The sequence below is a fragment of the Rattus norvegicus genome, chromosome 13 (genome assembly GCF_021556685.1).
Source record: "Rattus norvegicus strain SHRSP/BbbUtx chromosome 13, alternate assembly SHRSP_T2T, whole genome shotgun sequence".
Classification (NCBI taxonomy): Eukaryota; Metazoa; Chordata; class Mammalia; order Rodentia; family Muridae; genus Rattus; species Rattus norvegicus.
The window spans coordinates 85,025,171-85,046,217 of record NC_141546.1 but is presented as its reverse complement, the minus strand read 5'-3'; the positions used below and the strand labels follow the sequence as shown (position 1 = coordinate 85,046,217).

Genomic DNA, 21,047 nt, shown 5'->3' with positions numbered 1-21,047 from the left:
ACAGGAAATGAGAAGGGAGGGAGATAAAGTGACCATGACACTGTAGCCTAGGGCGGGTGGCTCAAGTATGACTCATACAAGTGGGTGAGTTGTACCTTCCAGCTCAGTCAGTGCCGTTTGTGGCTGCTGCAGCAAGAGTAACGTCAAGCTCCCTAGGTCCAGGTTACAGCGTGTCTCACACACGTTTTTGTTTTTTTGTTTGTTTGTTTGTTTTTTTGTTTTAACCTTTAAAAGCACCAAATTTTAATATCTAAGTCAATTTGGGGGTGAGAGGGGAGAAACACTATCAGGAACTTCTCTCCAGAACAAAACAATGATGTTCATTCCTCCACGTGTCCAAATTAAAGGTCTACTAAAACCAAAACAAAAGCCCAAACCCCACACAGAGAAAAAAAAAAAGATACTAAAATCACATTCTAGGGGGTCAGTGCATTCCGTAGTCTTTGCAGGGCTAATTGTCCTCCGGCTGACTTTCAAAAATTAACACCCTAACTCATCAAAATATACATTTTTCCCATTGGCTTTTTTAAATTAAAAATAATAATTAAAAAGAAAACCACTTGAAGGAATTCATGAACAGTTGCCTGACTCATGTGATGGCATATACGGCATATGGAGGTCAGGAAGGTGGCTTGCAGAACACATCATTCAGGGGACTCTCATCTTTAAGGCTTAGCTTTCTTCCAAACAGTGTAAAATACCCACAATTCCAAGTATGAAGGGACACAGACAATCTCTTTTGAGAATTCCACAGGACAATACAGGCGCCTCAGCTGTTCTTCATAGAGCGACAGGGCTTCAGTCAAGTCGACACAGTTCCCCTGTGTGAAATATTTTCCATCCTGTTTCAGAACCTTCATTGACAGGTCAAGAATCAGTCTGAGAAACTCCCATGTGGAATCTTCTTCTGGAGATGTAGAGATAGGGACAGCTGTCAAATCATTAATCACATAATCAAACTCTCTCCCTTCTTTGGCGTACCTCTTCAGTACTGGGATACAGTCTTCTATAAGAACCTGATAGCAATCTCCTTTAAGATTGTCTAAGACATCTCCACATGTTCTGCGCATGTATTTCTTACATCCATCAATTACCATCTGGTCAATCTCTACCATAGTGACCATCTTTGGTTTCAGTTTGACAATTTCACATAATATGCCTCCATCGCTGCCTCCCAGAATCAGTACATCTTTGCCAGTGTAGTCTTCTTTACCATTGCCCATGATGGCCCTGGTATATGCCAAGTCACTCTCTGCCAAATTAACATCCCCGCTGAGGATGAGAATATTCCCAAACTGCTTTGAGTGAAGAATTTTAATGTTCTGATAAGGTGAGTCTTCGTCATACACCACTTCATCTATGTCATACTCAGCCAGGCGCCCGTCAGCAGTAGGCCAGTATCTGTCAATGGCCCCTCCTCGAACTATGGGTGGTAATCGCTTCACCCGGCCAGTACTGTCTTGACTCAATTCTTTCATTTTTTCTTCTATTTTATTCAAAAGGCAGTCAGTTTCTTGTTTGCCTTGCACATCACTGTCGTAACTCTGAAGGTCCAGCAACACCAATCCATGTGGATAAATTCTCAAATTGGCAAAGCTGCCATTCTTGTTCGTGTAGGTTGCTAAATACCCATGGTCCTGCCAGGTGTGCACCGACTCTGCCATCCCCTGCTCCTAAAAGATGGACTGAAGGCCTTTCAGAATGGCCTCACCATCAGCTTTGGCGCCGAGCGTGAAGTCGAGCGTGCTGTGCCTTGCTGCTGCCATAGTGTGGCGAGGCCCTGTGCCATGCCTGGGGAGGCGATCGAGGGAGACTGAGGGACCGCGCGGCGTGTCAGGCTGCGGGCCGGCGGGGAGTGCCCTCACACACGTTTTTACCCCTTCTGGCTACTGGTGTGCTTCCTAGGGACCATACCACTAACCCTGCAGTACTAGGTATCCATTTTCTTCTTGGATTTTCTCAGATCATGCTCTGCATTAGTAGTCATCTGTTCAAAATTAATCTTCCCTAATGAAGGTTGAGAAATTCACTGCTCTGTGGATACAGTAATAATGTCATTAGGTTTAATACCATGTCTATTTAACAAAGTAATAGTCATAGCTTCTTCTCTAAGTACAAGGACCTCTCTAGCCATGAGTTCTTAGCCGTAGTAACACTGATAAGAATGAATTTCTGTTTTGGAGCATCCATAATAGAAAATTACTTGGATATGGTTTTAAACTTAAAGACATATTTATTAGTTGGCCAGCATCAACACTGGGTATTTGAGATCCCGGTGTATCTCTGAGTGTTTTGTCATCTCTGATGACCTTTTATGCACAAAACCACATCCTGGGTTAACACACCTTAACAAGAACAGTTAGTTTGAAGAACCACAGAGGACAGTAGGCAAGATTAATACCTTTAGAGACTTTACCAGCTCTGCAGACTTTGATGGATTAGGTCTTTATTTCTTTTGGAGCAGTGGTTCTCAACATGTGTGTTGTGGGTCACACAACAGATATTCACATTATGATTCGTAAGAGTAGCAAAATCATGGTCATGTAGTAGCAATAGAAAAATGTTATGGCCGGGGATTACCACAATGTGAGTAACTGTATTAGCGGGTCATAGCATTAGAAAAGTTGAGCACCACTGTCTTAGCACACAGTAGTGTCTATATTATGAGTTTTATTTCCTGGATGGTATTTTCATCATGGCATCAGTTCTAAGGCCTGGTGGCCTACTAAGGTCTAGGGGCATGTTACAATTTCACCTAGTGGAGTGAGCCTGACTTCCAATCAGAAGTTGGGTTGGTTACTTTTATGACATTTGTACCACTGTTGCACCAGTGGGTATATTGTCCTGGGTTGGTCATCATTTTATCTCATAGGTTCACAGCTAGGTAAGAGTCATGATTCCTTTTCTTATCTAGTAGAATATATAGGACCCCACACATACACATAATTAAAAATAATATAATTGTTTAACATATTTTTCTGTTCATGGAGTAATGTTCCTTTTTGAGATTCTATGTTAAAAAAAAAAACAAAAAACAAAAAACACTAGGCTCATGCCTTTAATCCAAGGACTTAAGAGGCAGAGGGGTTGGGGATTTAGCTCAGTGGTAGAGCGCTTGCCTAGCAAGCGTAAGGCCCTGGGTTCAGTCCCCAGCTCCGAAAAAAAGAAAAAAAGAGAAAGAGAGAGAGAGAGAGAGAGAGAGAGAGAGAGAGAGAGAGAGAGAGGCAGATGGGTGTCTGTAATTTCAAGGCCAGCCTGGTCTACAGAGCAAGTTCTAGGACAGCTAACACTGCACAGGAAAACCCTGTTTCTAATACACACACACACACACATACACACACACACACACACACACACACACACACACACACACACACACCTCCTGTGCACTATAGTCGTAAGTTGAACTAGTTTCTTTGTAGTTACCTTAAGAGGATATAATAGCTGAACCGTTAGCTGTCAGTTGAGACCATTATCAATTTCCTGGCTCTTTCAAGATTCCCTAGCTCATCAGCTGTGTTGTCTATCCTCAGAGTAAGGCATAGTGATTGACTTCTTTTACTGTCACTCAAATGCTTGCTCTTCCTTTCTCTGGACTGCGTATCCATGACAATCATGCTGTCTTCCTCTACTTTTAAGAACATCCCTATTTTTCACTGGCTATATCTGTGACAAGTCAGAATGGAAACCCCAATTCTAGCTGAAAACCATGTTTTCTTATTTTATCTTATTTTTAGATTTCAAAACTAGCTTTAAGGGCTGGAGAGATGGCTCAGCGGTTAAGAGCACCCGACTACTCTTCCAGAGGTCCTGAGTTCAGTTCCCAGCAACCACATGGTGGCTCACAACCATCTGTAAAGAGATTCGATGCCCTCTTCTGGTGTGTCTGAAGACAGCTACAGTGTACTTATATATAATAAATGAATAAATCTTTTAAAAAAAACTAGCTTTAAAAAATAATTATACAAAGTATTGGGTTTACTTATGGAAATGTCAAATGACATTTTTAAAATTCTTTATCATCCTTCTGTTCCCCTTTCTTTCTGCTTCCATTGCACACGTATTCTAACCCCACCTTCTTCCTCCACACCTCTTGGCTCTGTCTTGTGGTCCACTTTGTAGTGCAAAGTATTTTTTCCTTTGGTTAAATAACTGAACCTATGCACAGGGCCCAGAGCATAAAGGGGCATTATTTCGTATATCATTCTTTTTCCTTTCACATGGACAACCGACGCCTCCCCACCACTTGATATCTCATTTGACTCACAAGGGACAAAGCAGACTCATCTGTTTCCTCATCCTCACGAAATGACACTACACAGATGGCATTTCACACAGCGATCTGTTCTAGAACGCATGTGTTAATGGAGCAGATATGGTTTCCTGTCCACAGTTGCCACAGCATTCTGGTCAGGCTGTCTTCTGCTAGGCTGACTGCCTCTGTAGCTTCTCATTCTTCTGTCAAACTCTTCACACTATTCTCAGTTGCTCTGCAAAAGCTCAGAAGGTGATGTTTTACTCTTCTGCTGCAACAAAGATGAGGTGTGTCTCCGACAAGCATGATGGCAAGATTCCTCATATGGGGCTGCGAGCAAGCCTCAAGTTCCCTCCTTGGGTGCTTTTCACCGTGCCTCCTACGTGACCACTCAACATGTCTCAGTAGCGTTGGGGAGACAGGTAAAGGTAGGGCCTATGGTAATATGCAAACAGTGTGGCCTTGGACAGACCAGTGGATTAGGAGCTACAGTTCCTTTCCTGTCACCAATTATGAAGGACTTTGCAATGAATAAAGGAAGCACTGATGTAACCTGAATTGTGTTGTTCAGCTCACAGAAAATACTTGCATATGCTGAAGGCATTACCTGAGTGCCTAACCAACTTGTGACTTTTAACTTTTTAGGAAATAGAATATATTTTCAGTACGGTTTTACCACATTTCGTTATGGAAACTTTGTGTTTTTGTTGCTGTCTAGTGTCTTGCAGGATTGTTAATTCAACCTTCTATTTAACTGAAGATCTTTTTAGCAGAGAAATTCAGAATTACAAGTGTCCGGGAGTTTTCTTTGGTATTGGGCTTTACGTTGTTTTATATTATGAATCAGGTAGCTTGCCATAGATGTTTCCTTGCTGAGAATTTTTGAGTTTCGTTTTTAATTTCTTTTTAAAATGGTTTTGTTTCAAGGTCATATATGAAAATTAAAATTTACTCTTATCAGTATGATTTTTTGCAGAGTTTTTCTTTGTTTGATTGGTTGTTTCTGTGTTTTTTGGCTTTTTTTTTTTTTTGAGATAGGCTTTCTCTATATAGCCCTTGATGTCCTGGAACTCACTCTGTAGATCAAGTTGGTCTCAAACTTAAGAGATCTTCCTGCCTCTGCCTAAAGGCATGGGCCAGTACTGCCCTGACATCTCTCTGCAATATTCCTGTTGTCCCTGAGTGCTGGGATTATAGGCTTGAATCAGCATCCCAGGCATGTGGTTGCTGAAAGGACATGGAGGTACCACGTTTAAAAGGGTCATTTCCTGACCACTCTAGTCCCTTTATAGCACATCTACAAGGGATTCGAAGCACAGATTTTAAAGGGGGCATTCCTCCTCATAAAATGACTTCCTGGCAATGGAAGAGGCAGTGGCATCCACAGAGCTCCAGATGTGTCTCCAGATAGATTTCCTGGTTCTGGAACTGATGAGAGGTAGGAACAACCTCCCCCAACCCCTTATGATAAGTGGAGCAAGAGGCAGCAACTGGGCAGCTTCCACTGATGGTTGGAGCTTCAGAATGGATTAATGCTTCAGCGTGTCAGCAGGGGCTGGAAAATTCAAACCCATGGGTATCAGTATCGGCATCAGCCTCAAGAAAGAAGATTTCCCAACCCTCCCACCTTCTCTTTCCATACATTTTCCCTACTTCCATTGCAACATCTAGGGAAGAGAGTAAATTGACAGAACAGTTGCAATGATTGAGAACCATCCTCAGTTCAGGCAAGTTTTCCTTTACCCAGACTGATAAACTATCCTGACTGGTTCCTCATTCTATGCCTCATTTGTATAATATACCCAACCAATCAGAGCCTGCCTAAGCCTACAGAAGGAATTTGGGACAGCATTTTTAGGTGTCCAGTTCTCTTACATCTCCTAGCTATGTCCAGGTTACCAGCCTACAGACACATTTCAGAGGAAGACAAACATCTTCAGAGTCAACAATCATTTTTTAAGAGGGAAGATAGTTCTTGCCTTGAAGAATCAGTGGACACAGATTCTTCCAAGAAACAGTTTCCACTGCAGGCAGAGGAAGTCATCCCTGCCCCTTGACACTTCACACTTCTGCCATTCTTGTCTGAGACCTGCCTCTGCAGACCTATAGAGGGCTGTTCTCAGTTGCTCTCAGGAGGTCCACTGAGAGCTCAGAGCAGGAATATCTGCTTTGCATCCCAATGTGACCCAGAGTTCAATTTCAATTTTCCAGGATGCCATTAGAGTTGTCAGTTCTTGCTGGTGACATTCTACCTACTCACTTGAATTTTTGTCCTATCTGGATTCACTCTTCGTTTGTTTACCTTTTGCCGTCTATTCAGTTCATTCTTGGACAGAGCAAAACAAGAGCCTGACTGAAGAGTTGGTTCTCTCAGGATCAACAACCAAGAGTACTGAAAAGGGCAAAAATAACCAATCTGATGTCACATATGGAAATGCTCACATGACTGTGTGAACAATCTGTCTTAGCTGAGCCAGTCAGAAGAGATGGGAAAGACAAACTGTAAGGTAACATCTCTATAGGGCAATCCACCACAAAAGGCACTGCAGGAAGTTTTCTCAAGAGCAAAGGCCTTGGGGAATTCACTGGTGTTTTGTCCCAGAGAGAAGCAGAAACCCTTGAGCCTCAGCAGAGTTCTACAGTTCAAGGAGGGCAGCAGAGGTAAACAGCCCCTTTCCTTCCCAGGTCCCTATAAACTCTCTTTCTATCTTTCCTCATCCCCAAGGAAATATCCAAAAGAGCAGTAATTAAGATATAAAAGGAGCTTCCTTCTATGCCACACCTCCACCTTCAGTGATATATAGGCTTAAAGAAGTTATGAATAATGCCCTTAAAGAAATACAGGAGAGGGCTGGAGAGATGGCTCAGTGGTTAAGAACACCCGACTGTTCTTCCAGAGGTCATGAGTTCAATTCCCAGCAACCACATGGTGGCTCACAACCATCTGTAAAGAGATCCGATGCCCTCTTCTGGTGTATCTGAAGACAGCTACAGTGTACTTATATATAATAAATAAAATAAATCTTTAAAAAAAAAAAAAAGAAATACAGGAGAACACTATCAAACAAGCAGAAGCCCTTAAAGAGGAAACACATGAGTCCCTTAAAGAAATACAAGAATATATGACAAACAGGTGAAGGAAATGAATAAACTAATGCAAAATCTAAAAATGGACATAGAAGCAACAAGGAAAACACAAGTAGAGACAACTTGGGAGATAGAAAATCTAGGGAAGAGAACAGAACCTACAGAGGCAATCATCACTGACAGAATACAAGAGAAGGAAGAGAGAATCTCAGGCATAGAAGAAATTGATACATCAGTTAAAAAAAATTTTTACATGTAAAGTTTCTTAACTCAAAACATCCAGGAAATATGGGACACTATGAAATGACCAAACCTAAAGACAACAAGAATAGAAGAGGATGAAGATTCCCAGTACGAAGGGCCAGAAAACATATTCAACAAAATCATAGAAGAAAACATCTCTATCCTAAAGAAAGACAGCTATAAACATATAAGAAGTTTACAGAATACCAAATAGATTGGACCAATAAAAAAAATCTTTGCACACATAATGATCACTAAATACATGGAACAAAGAAAGAATATTAAACGCTGAAAAAAAAAGGGGGGGCAAGTAACATGTAAAGGCAGACCTATCAGAATTACACCTGGCTTTTCAACAGAGACTCTAAAAGCCAGAAGATTCTGGACAGATATCTTGCAGATCCTAAGAGACCACGGATGCAGCCCAAACTACTATACCCAACAAAATTCTCAACCATCATAGATTCATATGAAACCAAGTTTAAACAATTTCTTTCTACTAATTAATACAGCCCTATAGAGGATACTAGAAGGAAAACAACACAAGAATGTTAGCTACACCCAAGAAAACATAAGAAATTACTTATCTCTCAATAAAACCAGGGGTTGGGGATTTAGCTCAGTGGTAGAGTGCTTGCCTAGGAAGCGCAAGGCCCTGGGTTCGGTCCCCAGCTCCCCCCCTCCCAAAAAAAAAAACAAAAAAAAAATAAAACCAAAAGAAGAGTATCACACACAAACTATACTACTACCTCCAACATGAAGATAACGGGAACTAACACTGGTCATTAATATCCCTAAACATTAAGGGATTCATTTTACCAGTAAAACAATGCAGACTAATGGACTGGATATGTAAAGTTGATCCATAATTCTTAAAAGAAACATACCTCAGCAACAAACAATAGTACCTCAGAGTAAAAAGCTGGGAAAAGGTTTTCCAGGCAAATGGACCCAAACAACAAGCTGGAGTAACCATTCAAATATAGAATAAAATAGACTTTCAACCAAAAGTTATCAAAAAGAGATGGGGAAGTACACTTCATACTTATCAAAGGAAAAGTCCACCAAGATGACACCTCAATTCTGAACATGTATGCACCTACATTTGTAAAAGAAACTTTACTAAAGTCCAAGTCATACATTGAGCACCACACAATAATAGCAGGGGGACTTCACTACCTCACTATCACTAATGGACAAGTCATTGAAATATAAACTAAATAGACAAACAATGAGATTAACAGATGGACTTAACAGATATCTATTGAACATTTCACTCCCAAACAAAAGAATATACATTCTTCTCAGCACCTCATAGAATCTTCTCCAAAACTGACCACATATTGAGGCACAAAGTAAGCCTCAATAGATACAAGAAGATTGAAATAATCCCTAGCATCCTGTCAGATCACCACAGATTAGGGCTGGACTTCAACAACAGAAACAACAGAAAACTCAAGTAACATGCATATGGAAAGGGTATGACAATCATGAGGAGGAAGTTGAAAAACCCGAAGATGGGCTTTAACAAAGCCATATATGTTTTTTTTTTAAAAATAAGTTATTTGTTTATGTCTTTTGGTGTCATTGAACCCAAGAATACGCACATGCTGATCACAAATTTTACCATTCACCCATATCCCTGGTCCAAAGGAATGCTGTACCTGTGAACTTTTCCATTCAGGAATATGTTCCTGAAATAATAAATCTGAGCCTTAATATTTCATGAATAAATGCGTACGCCAAAACCTTTGGCTTGTTCCCCAACGAGGTCAAACTTCATTACCTATTTTAAGCCCTGCCACCTGGTTGGTCACCTCTCCTCAGGTCTATACAACCATTTCACGCACTTGGGGCAAATCTCCCTCACCTGACTGTTTTCCAGGCTCCTTCTCTCTCTGCCTGTTGTCACCTGCTAATCCTGCATCTGCTCATTGGCTGTAGGCTTTTTCTTGGCAGGCGATGTTCCACAGAGTATGTAAAGATTCTCTCTCTATTCCTTCTTTTATTCTGATAAAAGGTTCTCTCTCTTACCATAGTAAATGATATACAATGATAATAATTCTGAAAACGATCAGGTAAGATTTATGTTCACAATGTCCAGTCCCTATGTATTCGACCAACGTGGAGAAGATATTCCTCTAGCTTTCCTGTCTTGGTGAGTTCAGACTTCTGTAGCTAAATCAAGTTCTATCATCACATGCATCACCAACCTAAAACATCTTCTTAGACTTAAGAACTTTTTCTTAAAATCTAAACAACTTCAGCTTATTGTGAGACTATGACTCTCCAGTCTCCAACTCCATCTGAAACTTGAGAAGGGATAAATATTACCCAAATGGGCAGGAAGTTCAGGCAAGCAGCTTCCAAAACTGTAGAAATGACAGGGATAGTTGGCTTTGTGGGTCTCCCCACTCTCGTGGACCGTTGACCAATACAGTCCACAGGGGCAGTGGGAACGTAAATGGCAAATGAGGATGGGGGTTTGGAAGCCCCGTGAGTACAGTGAATGACCACACCAGGACTGTTTGTCAGCAGGAGATCAACTTTATTTCGGGTGAATAAAGGTTTGAATTTTGGGATGGGTGTAGGTCATTGGCTGGGGACTTAGGGTACCTGGCATACCTCATTAGCATGGAGAGGCATTTTCAGGAATCTCAGTTGCTAGCTGAACAAGCTTTGTCAGGTGGAAGAGAATTGATCCTTAATTAAGGCTATGTGACATTCCTCTGGTAGAGGCCAGTGTCGGGCTTAGAGTCCCCTGGACAAGGTTAAAGGAGGAGAAAACCTGCTAAAGAAGAGAATCTTCCATTTTGTGCTGAGCTCAGAGGCTATCCAGTCATGGTGGAGTTCGACCTTAATTAGCAGAGTTTTCCCACAGGCTGCCTAGACAGTCCCCCCAAATATTCTCTATAACATTGGAGCATCTATCTTTAGTCTTCTGGCCAAGAATGTCTGACAGACTTTTCTGTGGAGCAGGAATGATGAAGAATTGCTTACTTTGTCTTGGCAAAGCTCAGCGGTCACCTTCGCTGCACGCTCTTTGTCATTTTGGACAGCGTTCTGTGCGCAGTTGAAGCAAGGGCAGTTTTTTTGTCCGCTGGCTAGGTTCTTCTATGGTCATCATCTTCTTGAAGTAGAATGGGGGTGCTGCCAGGAGCTGACTTGTCGCACTGCCAAAAAAGCCTTTTAATAATAAAACATCTTTAAATGCCATATTCTATAGATCTCTGAGGTTTTTGAAGACTATCTATCTATAGGATATCTGAACAAATGCTGCTTAATTTTAGCTATTTACTATCTGCTCAACCTTGGAAACATACTTAACTATACTAGTATCTAGTATGACTATGAGATTGTCTGACTATTAACTTGTGTTTCTTAATTCTTCTATACAGTTTGTAATAGCAGCTTTTTAAAAGGACTAGAACTTTACATTTCACTTTTAAGAATTATCTAGGTATGATACCTTAAACAAGAATTGAAATATATATATATTCAATTCATTGATACAAATTAGGACTATATTTTTTTACAACATATATATATATATATATATATATATATATATATATATATGTTACAACATATATATACAAAGTCCTAACCAATGTAAAACTATTTGTGTTTGTCTTATTGATGTTTCCGGTCTAAAACTAGATTCAAAAATCTACCCTTTTATCCTATAATTCCCACATTATGTTCCCCCTTTACTTTTAATCTCTTGTTTCCCCCTTTCCCCCTAACATTAGATAGGAGAGAAAGAAGGATAGAGGAAATAAAAAGAAAGAGAAATCCCTGAATCTAACCTACCGTATTTTGTTTCTCCCTGATCAAGACCATTAACAATTTGCAAACACAACCCCCCCCCCCTTAACAACAAGAAACAGCCATCATTCTATGAACAAGAACAACAAAAAAATCCATCCTACCTTTTGGAAATGGGGGTATCACTCTCTTAAAACTGCTTCCTGCTGACTTGGAGCATCATTTTTATTTTGCCCCACCCTCAAATCGGGATGTTGGTCAGTCTCAAGAAAGTTAGCCATAGCACTTCCTGTCCAGTCTCTGCATGCTGAGAAAGTTCTGGGCTTAAGTGAAGTCCTGACCGGAATAGTCTGTAGTGCTGGACAATCTAGCTAGCCATTTAGAAATTGTCTTGGATGCAGGTTTTTGATGAAACATAACTGAGGTGGTCGTAGGCAGGATCAAGCAGGGTACTGGCATAAATATATCTTCGCGTCTCAGCATCCCCAAGGGTGACTCTCACCAGGACTGTATTGACTTCAGTGGTCATCTGTTAACATATAACTCTCACAGGAATGTGAAGTGTGCACAGTTCAGTTAAAGATGATTGTCTACTCTCTGTTCAAGCAGGTAAGGCAAACTGTCTTTCGTTTTAAGTTAGATTGTATAAACAAACTGCAATATAAATTTCTATCTATGCCATTTGAAAGGATAGCATGAGGATTGTATATTCAACAAGGTTTACTAGCTATGCATGGCTGAAGTTTTGACTGGAGCTATTTTAATGTCTCAGCCAGTCTCAGAGCTGTTGCCATGTGGGAGGATCAGCAATTCGTGAGCCTCATGTTCATACCTTCCACATTTTCTAAATTTCATAGCAAACCTTTTCCCTGAATTATTATTATAGAGTTTATCCTTAGAAACTGTTCACCTTCAGCTCTTTGGGGAATGACTGGATGTTTCATAGCCATGGAAATGGGCATTTTGAGTTTTTATAGCTCTTGTAATTGTCCAACCACAACTAGATTGTGAGCATTAGATTCTAAACCCACGGTAGTTTTAATCCACTCATAACAAGGTGAAGATCTGGTCCTTAAAGAGCTAATGGACATTTTGCCTTTATCATTAGCATTTTCGAAAGCTAAAGATTCTATTAAAATTTTTCTACCAGTTGGATCTGATATTGCTCTATTTAGAATTGTAGTTAATTTTTGTGAAAAAAAAAAAAAAGTCAGTGAAAGGTTCATTTGACCCTTGGGCTATCTTTGTAAATGAATCAGATTGCCCCTGTCATTTATCCCCGTCCAAAGTTTTTAAGGGTATGTATGACATTGTTCTAGGGCAGCATGATCAAGGGCAATCTGTACTTTCAGTTCAGAAGAGGGACCTTCCACCCAGTAAGTGATCCTTGATAATCCTATTTTGCTGCTCCATGATTGAAGCCTCATCTTTCCACCATGTTAGCCACTGTAATTAAGGACTTCCATGATGGCTCTGTTATCTCCAATCTCTTGGGAGTCAAACTATTTGTTTTGTCCAGTTATTAAGTATCTGTTTGACATAAGGTGAATATAACCATAGTGAAAGACCCCAGCTTAACAGCAGTAACGCCATTTTGCAAGGCTGTACTTAAGATGACTGGTTCAGGGAAAGGTTAGAACACTGAGTACACAGCGGCTGCCAAGCAGGATGTGTTTGGTTGAAGGCCTGGCAACAGGACGACTTCGGTTGAGCACCTGACAATGAAAAAAAGCCCCGGGAGAGGTCCCACACCCTGGTGGGGGGGCCGAGTCAGTCGTTATGTTCCAAGAAGGTAGCTAAGAAACTTGCCCCCGGGCTGAACCCTTGGGGGGCCGAGTCAGCCGTTATGTTTCAGGAAGGTAGCTAGGAAACTTGCCCCCGGGCTAAACCCTTGCCATATTAGAATCCACCAATTATATCCCTGTAACCATGCATCTGCTTCTGTATGCTTGCTTCTGCTCCCCAAAATCCTATAAAAAGCCCATCCTTGGTTCCGTGGGGCGCGCCAGTCCCCCGAGTGACTGAAGCGCCCGCAGGTGCCTGTGCCTGTGTATCCCGACAATAAACCAAATCCTCTTGCTGATTGCATCCTGTGGTGTCTCGGTCTGGTCTTTAGAGTTGGAGGGTCTCCATCCCGAGGGAAAGTTCTCCCTGAGAGCTTTTCAATAGGTCATTTCTACTTCCTTAAATTCTTTGAAATCTTGTGTCTCTATAGGTAGCCATTTGACTCCTTTATAACCCCATGGATCTTATTTTTTATCTCCTTCTAATCCCTTTATCAAGGCTGGAAAAATAATTTTTTTTTTAGCAGACAGATAATAGACTGCCTTTCGAAGTCTTATTAGAAGGTGATGCTATAGACTCTGGGCTTCCTTCCTCTGTCTCTGAGTATCTTCCTCAATTTTATTTATAAATTTTTTTATAATTTTTCTTCTTAAAAAAATTATCTCCAACTTTCATCATTTTCCTTTTTTCTTTTTATCTCTATCATCTTAGTATCGTCTTCATTCTTATTTATAAACTTTTCAAGTTGCTCTTCTATGGTTTGCTTCTATTTTTTGAGTTTCTCTTTTTCTTGTCTCTCTAAAGCCCTTTTCCTTAGGAAGGCATAAGAAGCCATCTTGACTACCAGGATTAAAATAAAGATTACTAATGTGGTAGTAACCATAATTCATAATGTGTCAGTTCCGATTAGGCCATTTCTTTCTCCCAGACCAAGCAGAGTCATCTGTAACATCTACAGGGATGACCCAGGCTCACCACAGAGGCCTGAGATCAAAGCTCTCACTAAAGCAGGGAAGTCTATAGTTCTTTCTTTGTCTGTTTTTTTTTTTTTTTTTTTTTTTCGGAGCTGGGGACCGAACCCAGGACCTTGCGCTTCCTAGGTAAGCGCTCTACCACTGAGCTAAATCCCCAGCCCCCTTTTTTTTTTTTTTTTTTTTGATCCTGAATCTTGGACCCTGATTGTTTCTTGTATGATTTAAAAGACTTTTTAAAATAAAAAACAACCAATCAAAAGACACCTTTAATTCATTTCCTTAGTTGTAGAAACATAATCTCTTACAGGAAAAGGGAAATTCTTACATATTTATTGTATTTAAAGATACTAATTGTCATAGGACTTTACTGATAGAAAGAGATACCATGAACACAGCAATTCTCATAAAAGAAAACATTTAACTGGGGCTGGGATACTGCTTGGAGGTTTAATCCATTATTCTCATGGTGGGAAACATGGTGGCATGCAGGCAGGCATGGTGCTGGAAAAAGAGCTGAGAGTTCTACCACTGGATAGGCAGGCAGCAGGAAGTTACTAGAGAAACACTCCAACAAGGCCACACCTCCTAATAGTACACCTCCCTATGAGCCTATAGGAGTCATTTCTTTCAAATCACCACATCTCTGACCCCAATAGGCTTGTAGCCATAAATGCAAAATATATTTAGTCCAATTTTAAAGTCCCCTTAGTCTATGTTAATCTCAACTGTATAAAAAATTCCAAGTCTCTTGAGATTCATGCAATCTAACTGAAATCCCCTATACAAACAAAATCAAAAAGCAGACCATTTGCTTCCTTATATAATGGCACAGGATGTACATTACTATTCCAAAAGAATGAAAATCAACCATAGTGAGAAAACACTTGACCAAAGAAAGATCAAAAACCAGATAGGTAAACTCTAAACTCTGCATTTTTGCTTCTAAAGTCAAAGCACTCTTCAGACCTTTCTAACTCCTTTCAGCTTGTTTGACTGCAACACACTTTTTTCTCTTGGGCTGGTTCCATTCCCTTTTAGCAGCTCTCCAAGGTTGGTATCCCGTGGCTCTGGCATCTTTAACATTTTGGGCTCTCCAAGGCAATCCAGCTTTACTTTAATTGCTTCACACAATAGCCTCTCTACATACAGGCTTGGCCTCTGTGACTTTCCTTAGTCTCAGAGAAATATTCCCCCCTTTTCCTATCACTGACTCTAATGCCAGAATGGCATACCTTACCCTGACAAGTTCCTCTGCTTGCTGGGGCTGGAACATTGCACCCAATTATATCTTCCTTCGTTTTCTGTTAGTTTTCACCGCTGCCTATGCTTGTCTGTCCTGGAACTCACTCTGTAGACCAGGCTGGCCTTGAACACAGAGCTCCACCTGCCTCTGTCTATGGAATCCTGGGATTAAAGGTGTATGTCTGAACACCTGACTCTGAGCTTTCCTTGAACACAGAGCTCCACCTGCCTCTGTCTATGGAATCCTGGGGTGAAAGGTGTGTGTCTGAACACCTGACTCTGAGCTTTCATTTAATCTTTCTTCACAAGTTGTAAATTTAGCTGGGTGGGATCTTGCCTTGAGGTCGCCACTCCCTTTATTCCATTTAAGGTCAGACTTTTCTTTAGTCTGTTTATCTCCTTGAATGCAGAATTTAGCTCCATTTTCTTTAGTCTATTTATCTCCTTGAATGCAGAATTTAGCTCCATTCCACTCCCCCGCAGTTCGAATCACCCTCAGTGCCAGTGTCGTCCACGTTCCTAATAGGATGATCCATCAAGCCCCACTTAATGGCTTTTCTAATCCAAAGTCTCCAAGTTCACATCCCTCCAAACAAAAGCACGATCATGCCAATCCCAGCAGTCCCCTAGCCCCTGGCACCAACTTCTGTCTTAGTTAGGGTTTCCATTGCTGTGAAGAGACACCATGACCCCAGCACCTCAGAAAGGAAAACATTTCCTTGGGGCTGGCTTACACTTAGAGTTTTAGTCCATTATTGTCATGGTAAGAAGCATGGTAGTGTATAGGCAGACATGATGCCAAAGAAGCAGCTGATAGTTAGTTCTACAACCAGATTGGCAGGCAGCAGTAAGTGATTAAGACACATTTCCTGAACAAGGCTACACTTCCTCCAACAAGGCTACAACTCCTAATAGTGCTGCCCCCTGTCAGCCTTTGGTGGCATTTTCTTTCAAGCTACCACCCTAATCCAAAAAAATGGAAATTTCTCTTGTAAAGCCAACATTAGTTGTGTTGGCTAGTTCTATGTCAACTTGACAGAGAGGGAGTAATCAGAGGAGGGAGCCACAATTGAGAGGTACAAGCCAGTCAGTAGCACTCCTCTGTGGCTACTACATCAGTTCCTGCCTGCAGGTTCCTTCCCTGCTTGATTTCCTGTCCTTATTGCTCTTGATGATGAACAGTGGTACAGAAGTGTAAGCCAAATAAATGCTTTCCTCCTTGTCTTCTTAGAAGTTACTATTGCTGTGATGAAACACCGTGACTAAAGGCAAGTTGGGGAGGAAAGGGCTTATTCGGTTTACACTAGCACACCACAGTTCATCAGCAGAGAAAGTCAGGACTGGATGTTAAGCTGAGTAGAAACCTGGAGGCAAGAGCTGATAGAGCCATGAAGGAATGCTGCTTACTGGTTTGGTCCTCGTGGCTTGCTCACTCTGCCTTCTAAAACAACTCAGGACTACTAGTCCAGGGACGGCACCACCCACAATGGAATGAGCCCTCTATCAATCACTAATTAAGAAAATGCCCTAAAGGCCCGCCTAGAGCCCAGTCATATGGAGACATTTTCTTAATCAAAGTTCCCTCCTCTCAGATTGGTTTGCTTCAAGCTGACAAACTATTCAGCACGTTCCCCAAGTTTCTGCATTCATGGTGTTTCATCACTACAACAGTAACCCTAACTAGGATACTACCAGATGCACCATGGGAAGGATTTGGAGAAGGCAAGTTAAGGAGAGGAAGAGGCAGAGGAACCAGGACAAGGAAAACACAGCAGGACATTCATTTCAGTAGTTCTCTTTCCTTCCAGTCTTTCCCTCAGACTTAGGACAGCCACTTCCCACAAGGTACTTTTTGAGCAATGTAGACTTCTTAACCTCCCTGTTCTTGTCTCCACCTTCTGGCTGATGTGTTAATAAACAGGAGAAGGATGGTCCATTAAACAAGGAAAACCCCTAGTGTTGGGTCAATTAGTCATGTAGCACCCCGGCCTGTTTGGTACTGAGTATGCTTTAGTATCAATCTTTTCTGATGTGTTTGTTTCATGGGGGAGGGCTAAGTACGGAGAGACGTTTGGCAATGTTTTCTTTTGACTGTGCCAGAGCAGACTGTAATGTAGAGAGTAATGATTGATCTTCTTAAGGACAATAATTTGATATGCACTAATAAAAATCTTGTATTCTACTCACCCCACGTAGCAACACTCATAAAGAAGAGCAGAGCTGTATTTTTTCAGTCCTTTAAAATGCGGCAAAGCAGAATGAGGAACCTTATGAGGAATCTTATTCTTTTTTAAAACTTTCGACCATCTGTCTATGCGGTGGCAAGAGAAATGACTTCTCAATCTTGATGCGTTCTTCTCCAACTCCCAGTAGAAGCACTAGTAAGTAGCAAAAAGTTTCAGTTGTTAGGACTTGCCCCCGAGAAACCAAAAAGCGTTAGGTAAAATATTATTTATATTCAAAAGCTTAGGCAAGAATATAGGCTCCAGAGTTGGACTTCTCAGCTTTTAATCTTAAGTGTTTGACTTTTTCATCAGGCACATGGCATTAGACAAATGACTTCCAACTCAGTATCCATTTCTCCAACTGTAAAACACTAATGGGTTGTCATGGAGACCAAGAGAAATACCATGTTCCCGTCACAGAATAAGTATATCAGGAGTTCAGATTATTTGTAATGGTGACAGTCCACCCTCAGATGCTGGGGGAGTTCAGATTGAGGAGGCTCAAACCTGTCTTTCTTGTTGGGACCTGTGATGGTGCGCCATCTCTTCTATTTGATCTTGTCAGGAGACGCTGAGCGTGTGCCGGGCACCCCAGAGCTGGGCTCAGTCAGTGTGGACCAGAGCCAGAGGGCTGTGGGTTATGCAGTAGCAAGAAACTAAGGTGGAGAACAGGGGAAAACCTTTCCCTCTTCTGTTTCTGAGCCTTTTCTTGGACTATTTTTGGAAGCTCCTCTGCAGGGTTTATTAGGATAGACTTGATTTTTTTTTCCCCTTCAAGTGATAATGAAGCTAAAGTGTTACTCTCAAGTCCACCTTGATTTGAATGCCACCACTATGCTTTTAACCTGTGAGATTGGTCTCATGAAACAGTCATGTAGTCCCAAGTTATCTCTAACAAACACTGCCATCTCTTGTTCCAGGGCTGTTGTTTTGCGTGTGTGTGTGTGTGTGTGTGTGTGTGTGTGTGTGTGTGTGTGATTAAAAAATTGTTTTTAGAAGCTCTGACTGCTAAGTTTCAGCAAAATTGTTCATTCTGTGACGTATGTGCAGAAGCCAAAGGAGGGTGACAGGTGGGCATCCAGCCACCTTGCTGTCTTCCTGTCCCTGCAGGTCCTACTGCAAGCACTGAGGTTACAGGCATGCCTCCCACGCCTGGTTCTTTACATAGGCACTCTAGATTTGAACTTACATTTATAGGGGAGGGAATCTCTGAGTTTAACACATTAGTGAAAGATATAAATTCATAGTTCGGAAAGTTAGTTCAATAGTATCACCTCATCTTTAGCTTTCTACATGCTAAGAATTTAGCAGCTGTGTGTGTGTGTGTCTGTGTTTGTGTACAAGATAGGATCTAAGCCATGGCTAATCCCTTTACCAAATTAGCTTCTGTGATCTAACATTCCATACTGTTTGCCTAAATAAAATTACACACTGCTTGCTTAAATAAAAGACTCCATAGCAAAGCTAGTAGAAGGAGATGGGGCCCTAGTGATTCACAGTTGCCAACTTCCATTCTGGCTACTTCCTTCTGAAATTGGAACACGGTGGAGGCCAAGGTCAAGGCCCACTCCCTCTTCATCTCACATCATTTGGTCACGTAGTGATTCTTGGGTTATGGGTTGCCATTTGTATTCAGTCATCAAGAGGTTATCTGTGTGAATCTGAGTGGTTGGTATGTGGATGGTGATTTGTATGACCACTTGTGTTGACACAGGATAACAAGTAGACTTAAAAAGGCCTATGACTATAAGAACCAAAATGAAATGGTAGATTGTCAGGGGCTGAAGGAAAAAGGGGTTGGTGGCTTGTTTAATGGGCAGAGGGATTCATTTCTGCAAGGTGGATGGGACATGTTCTACAGAGGTTTGTTGATAATGTTTGCACAAGGTCAATGCACTTTACAGTACTCACCTACAGACTTAAACATGAATAATGTGGTGAATGCTACACTGTGCATATTTATCTGCATAAAAACTCTGTTCTGTTTTTAAAACATTAAGATGTTTAAATCAAATAGGTTCCTTGCCTCCCTGCACCCACAGCAAGACATCTGGAGGACAGTTCCAGGAAGCACAGTGGATTTCTACCAAGCGGTCAAGGACCCAGAAGCCGTCTGCATTTCTGCTGGGTCATGAGTGAGGTAGACTTGTTTTTGTCCCTAAACAACTGTTCCCTCATCTTCCATAAGTAATCAAATTTTACATGGATTTTCCAGCTTGTCTGGGGCTAACTAGGGTCAAATGGCTAGCTAAGCACTAGCTAATGTGGTAAGACTAGGAAACTGAGTATGATTATGGGTCTAATCTTCAGCAGAATCAGAGTTGTGCTTCTTTGGTTTCTTTCCCCATTCTGAAAACTATGAAATGCTGAAAGGCAAAACAAACACATAGATCACAACGATAAAAGCCCCATCGAAATTGGCAGAACCCTGTGTTATTGATTGGAGAAAGGAATGTTTCTATATCCAAGACAATGTACTTTGGATTTTTTGATCCAACAGGTCTATATTCCAATATTTGTATCTGGGTTTTATTCTGTCAGTTGCTTCGTGGACATAAGGTGACTAATCTGTCTTTATTTAATTTTTTTGTTTTTGTTTTGTAAGATTTACTTATTTCTATGTACACTGATATTTTGCCTGCATGTTTGTGTAAGAATGTCAGATCCTCTGGAACTTGAGTTATAGACACTTGTGAGCTACCATGTGGATGCTGGGAATTGAACCCCGACCTGAAGAGCAGCCAGTGCTCTTAACTGCTGAGCCATCTCTCCAGCCCCCGACTAATCTGTCTTTAGCTTTATACTTATTTTTTTTTTAAGCAAGAGATAGAAAGTAACAGAAAAGAAAACACGGCATCTATGTGAGTCAAGCAAGATTTTCCAACACATCCTTGTCAGTTATGCAGGAAGGTCTCATCGACTAGACCTGTAGGAGTGGTTGCAACCACCTCAAAGAGAGATCAGGTATTTCTTCTGTGTTTATCACTGTCCCAAAGAAGGTCAGGGTTATATTAGAAAGGGAGGAGTAATGATGGATATCAGGAAGACGTGAAAGCTTTGGGCTTGTAACAATAGGTAATAAAAAATAAGATAGCTGCTGAAGAGACAGTTCAGTGGCTAAGTGTCTTCCCCTTGAGAGGACTTTGGTTCCCATCATCTAAACCCGGCAGCTCACAATCTCCTCTAACTTCAGCACCAGAGGCTATTATCCTTCTTCTGACTTAAACATATGAATACAAATATAATAAATCTTTTAAAAATAAGATAAATAAAACAACAACAAACAATAATCACCGTATGTGTTGCTGGATCCAGGGCCTTCCTTGCGCATGTAAGACAAGCACTTACTGTGCTACACTCCCATATCTAATAATTAAGTTTAATATTTCTTAGTCCTTAGCTAAACAAAAATTTCCCCCTGGAGGTCCCGCCCCAATTTGCTCCTCCCCCTTCAGCCTGTGGGATTGG

General features: G+C 41.2%; 1 long non-coding RNA gene and 1 pseudogene across 2 annotated transcripts; both read right to left on the bottom strand.

The window, feature by feature from the left end:
• Positions 1 to 549: 549 nt before the first annotated feature.
• On the bottom strand, positions 550 to 1,805 carry Smsl1 (spermine synthase like 1; annotated as a pseudogene). The gene has a single exon (XR_015636141.1). The product of XR_015636141.1 is annotated as a spermine synthase like 1 (transcript).
• Positions 1,806 to 10,116: 8,311 nt separating this feature from the next.
• LOC130014439 (uncharacterized) lies at positions 10,117 to 21,000 on the bottom strand. The gene is made up of 4 exons (NR_185294.1): positions 20,874 to 21,000; positions 17,542 to 17,732; positions 11,518 to 11,882; positions 10,117 to 10,771 (listed from the first exon to the last, which is right to left on the bottom strand). It is a non-coding gene; the product is annotated as an uncharacterized LOC130014439 (long non-coding RNA).
• Positions 21,001 to 21,047: the final 47 nt, after the last annotated feature.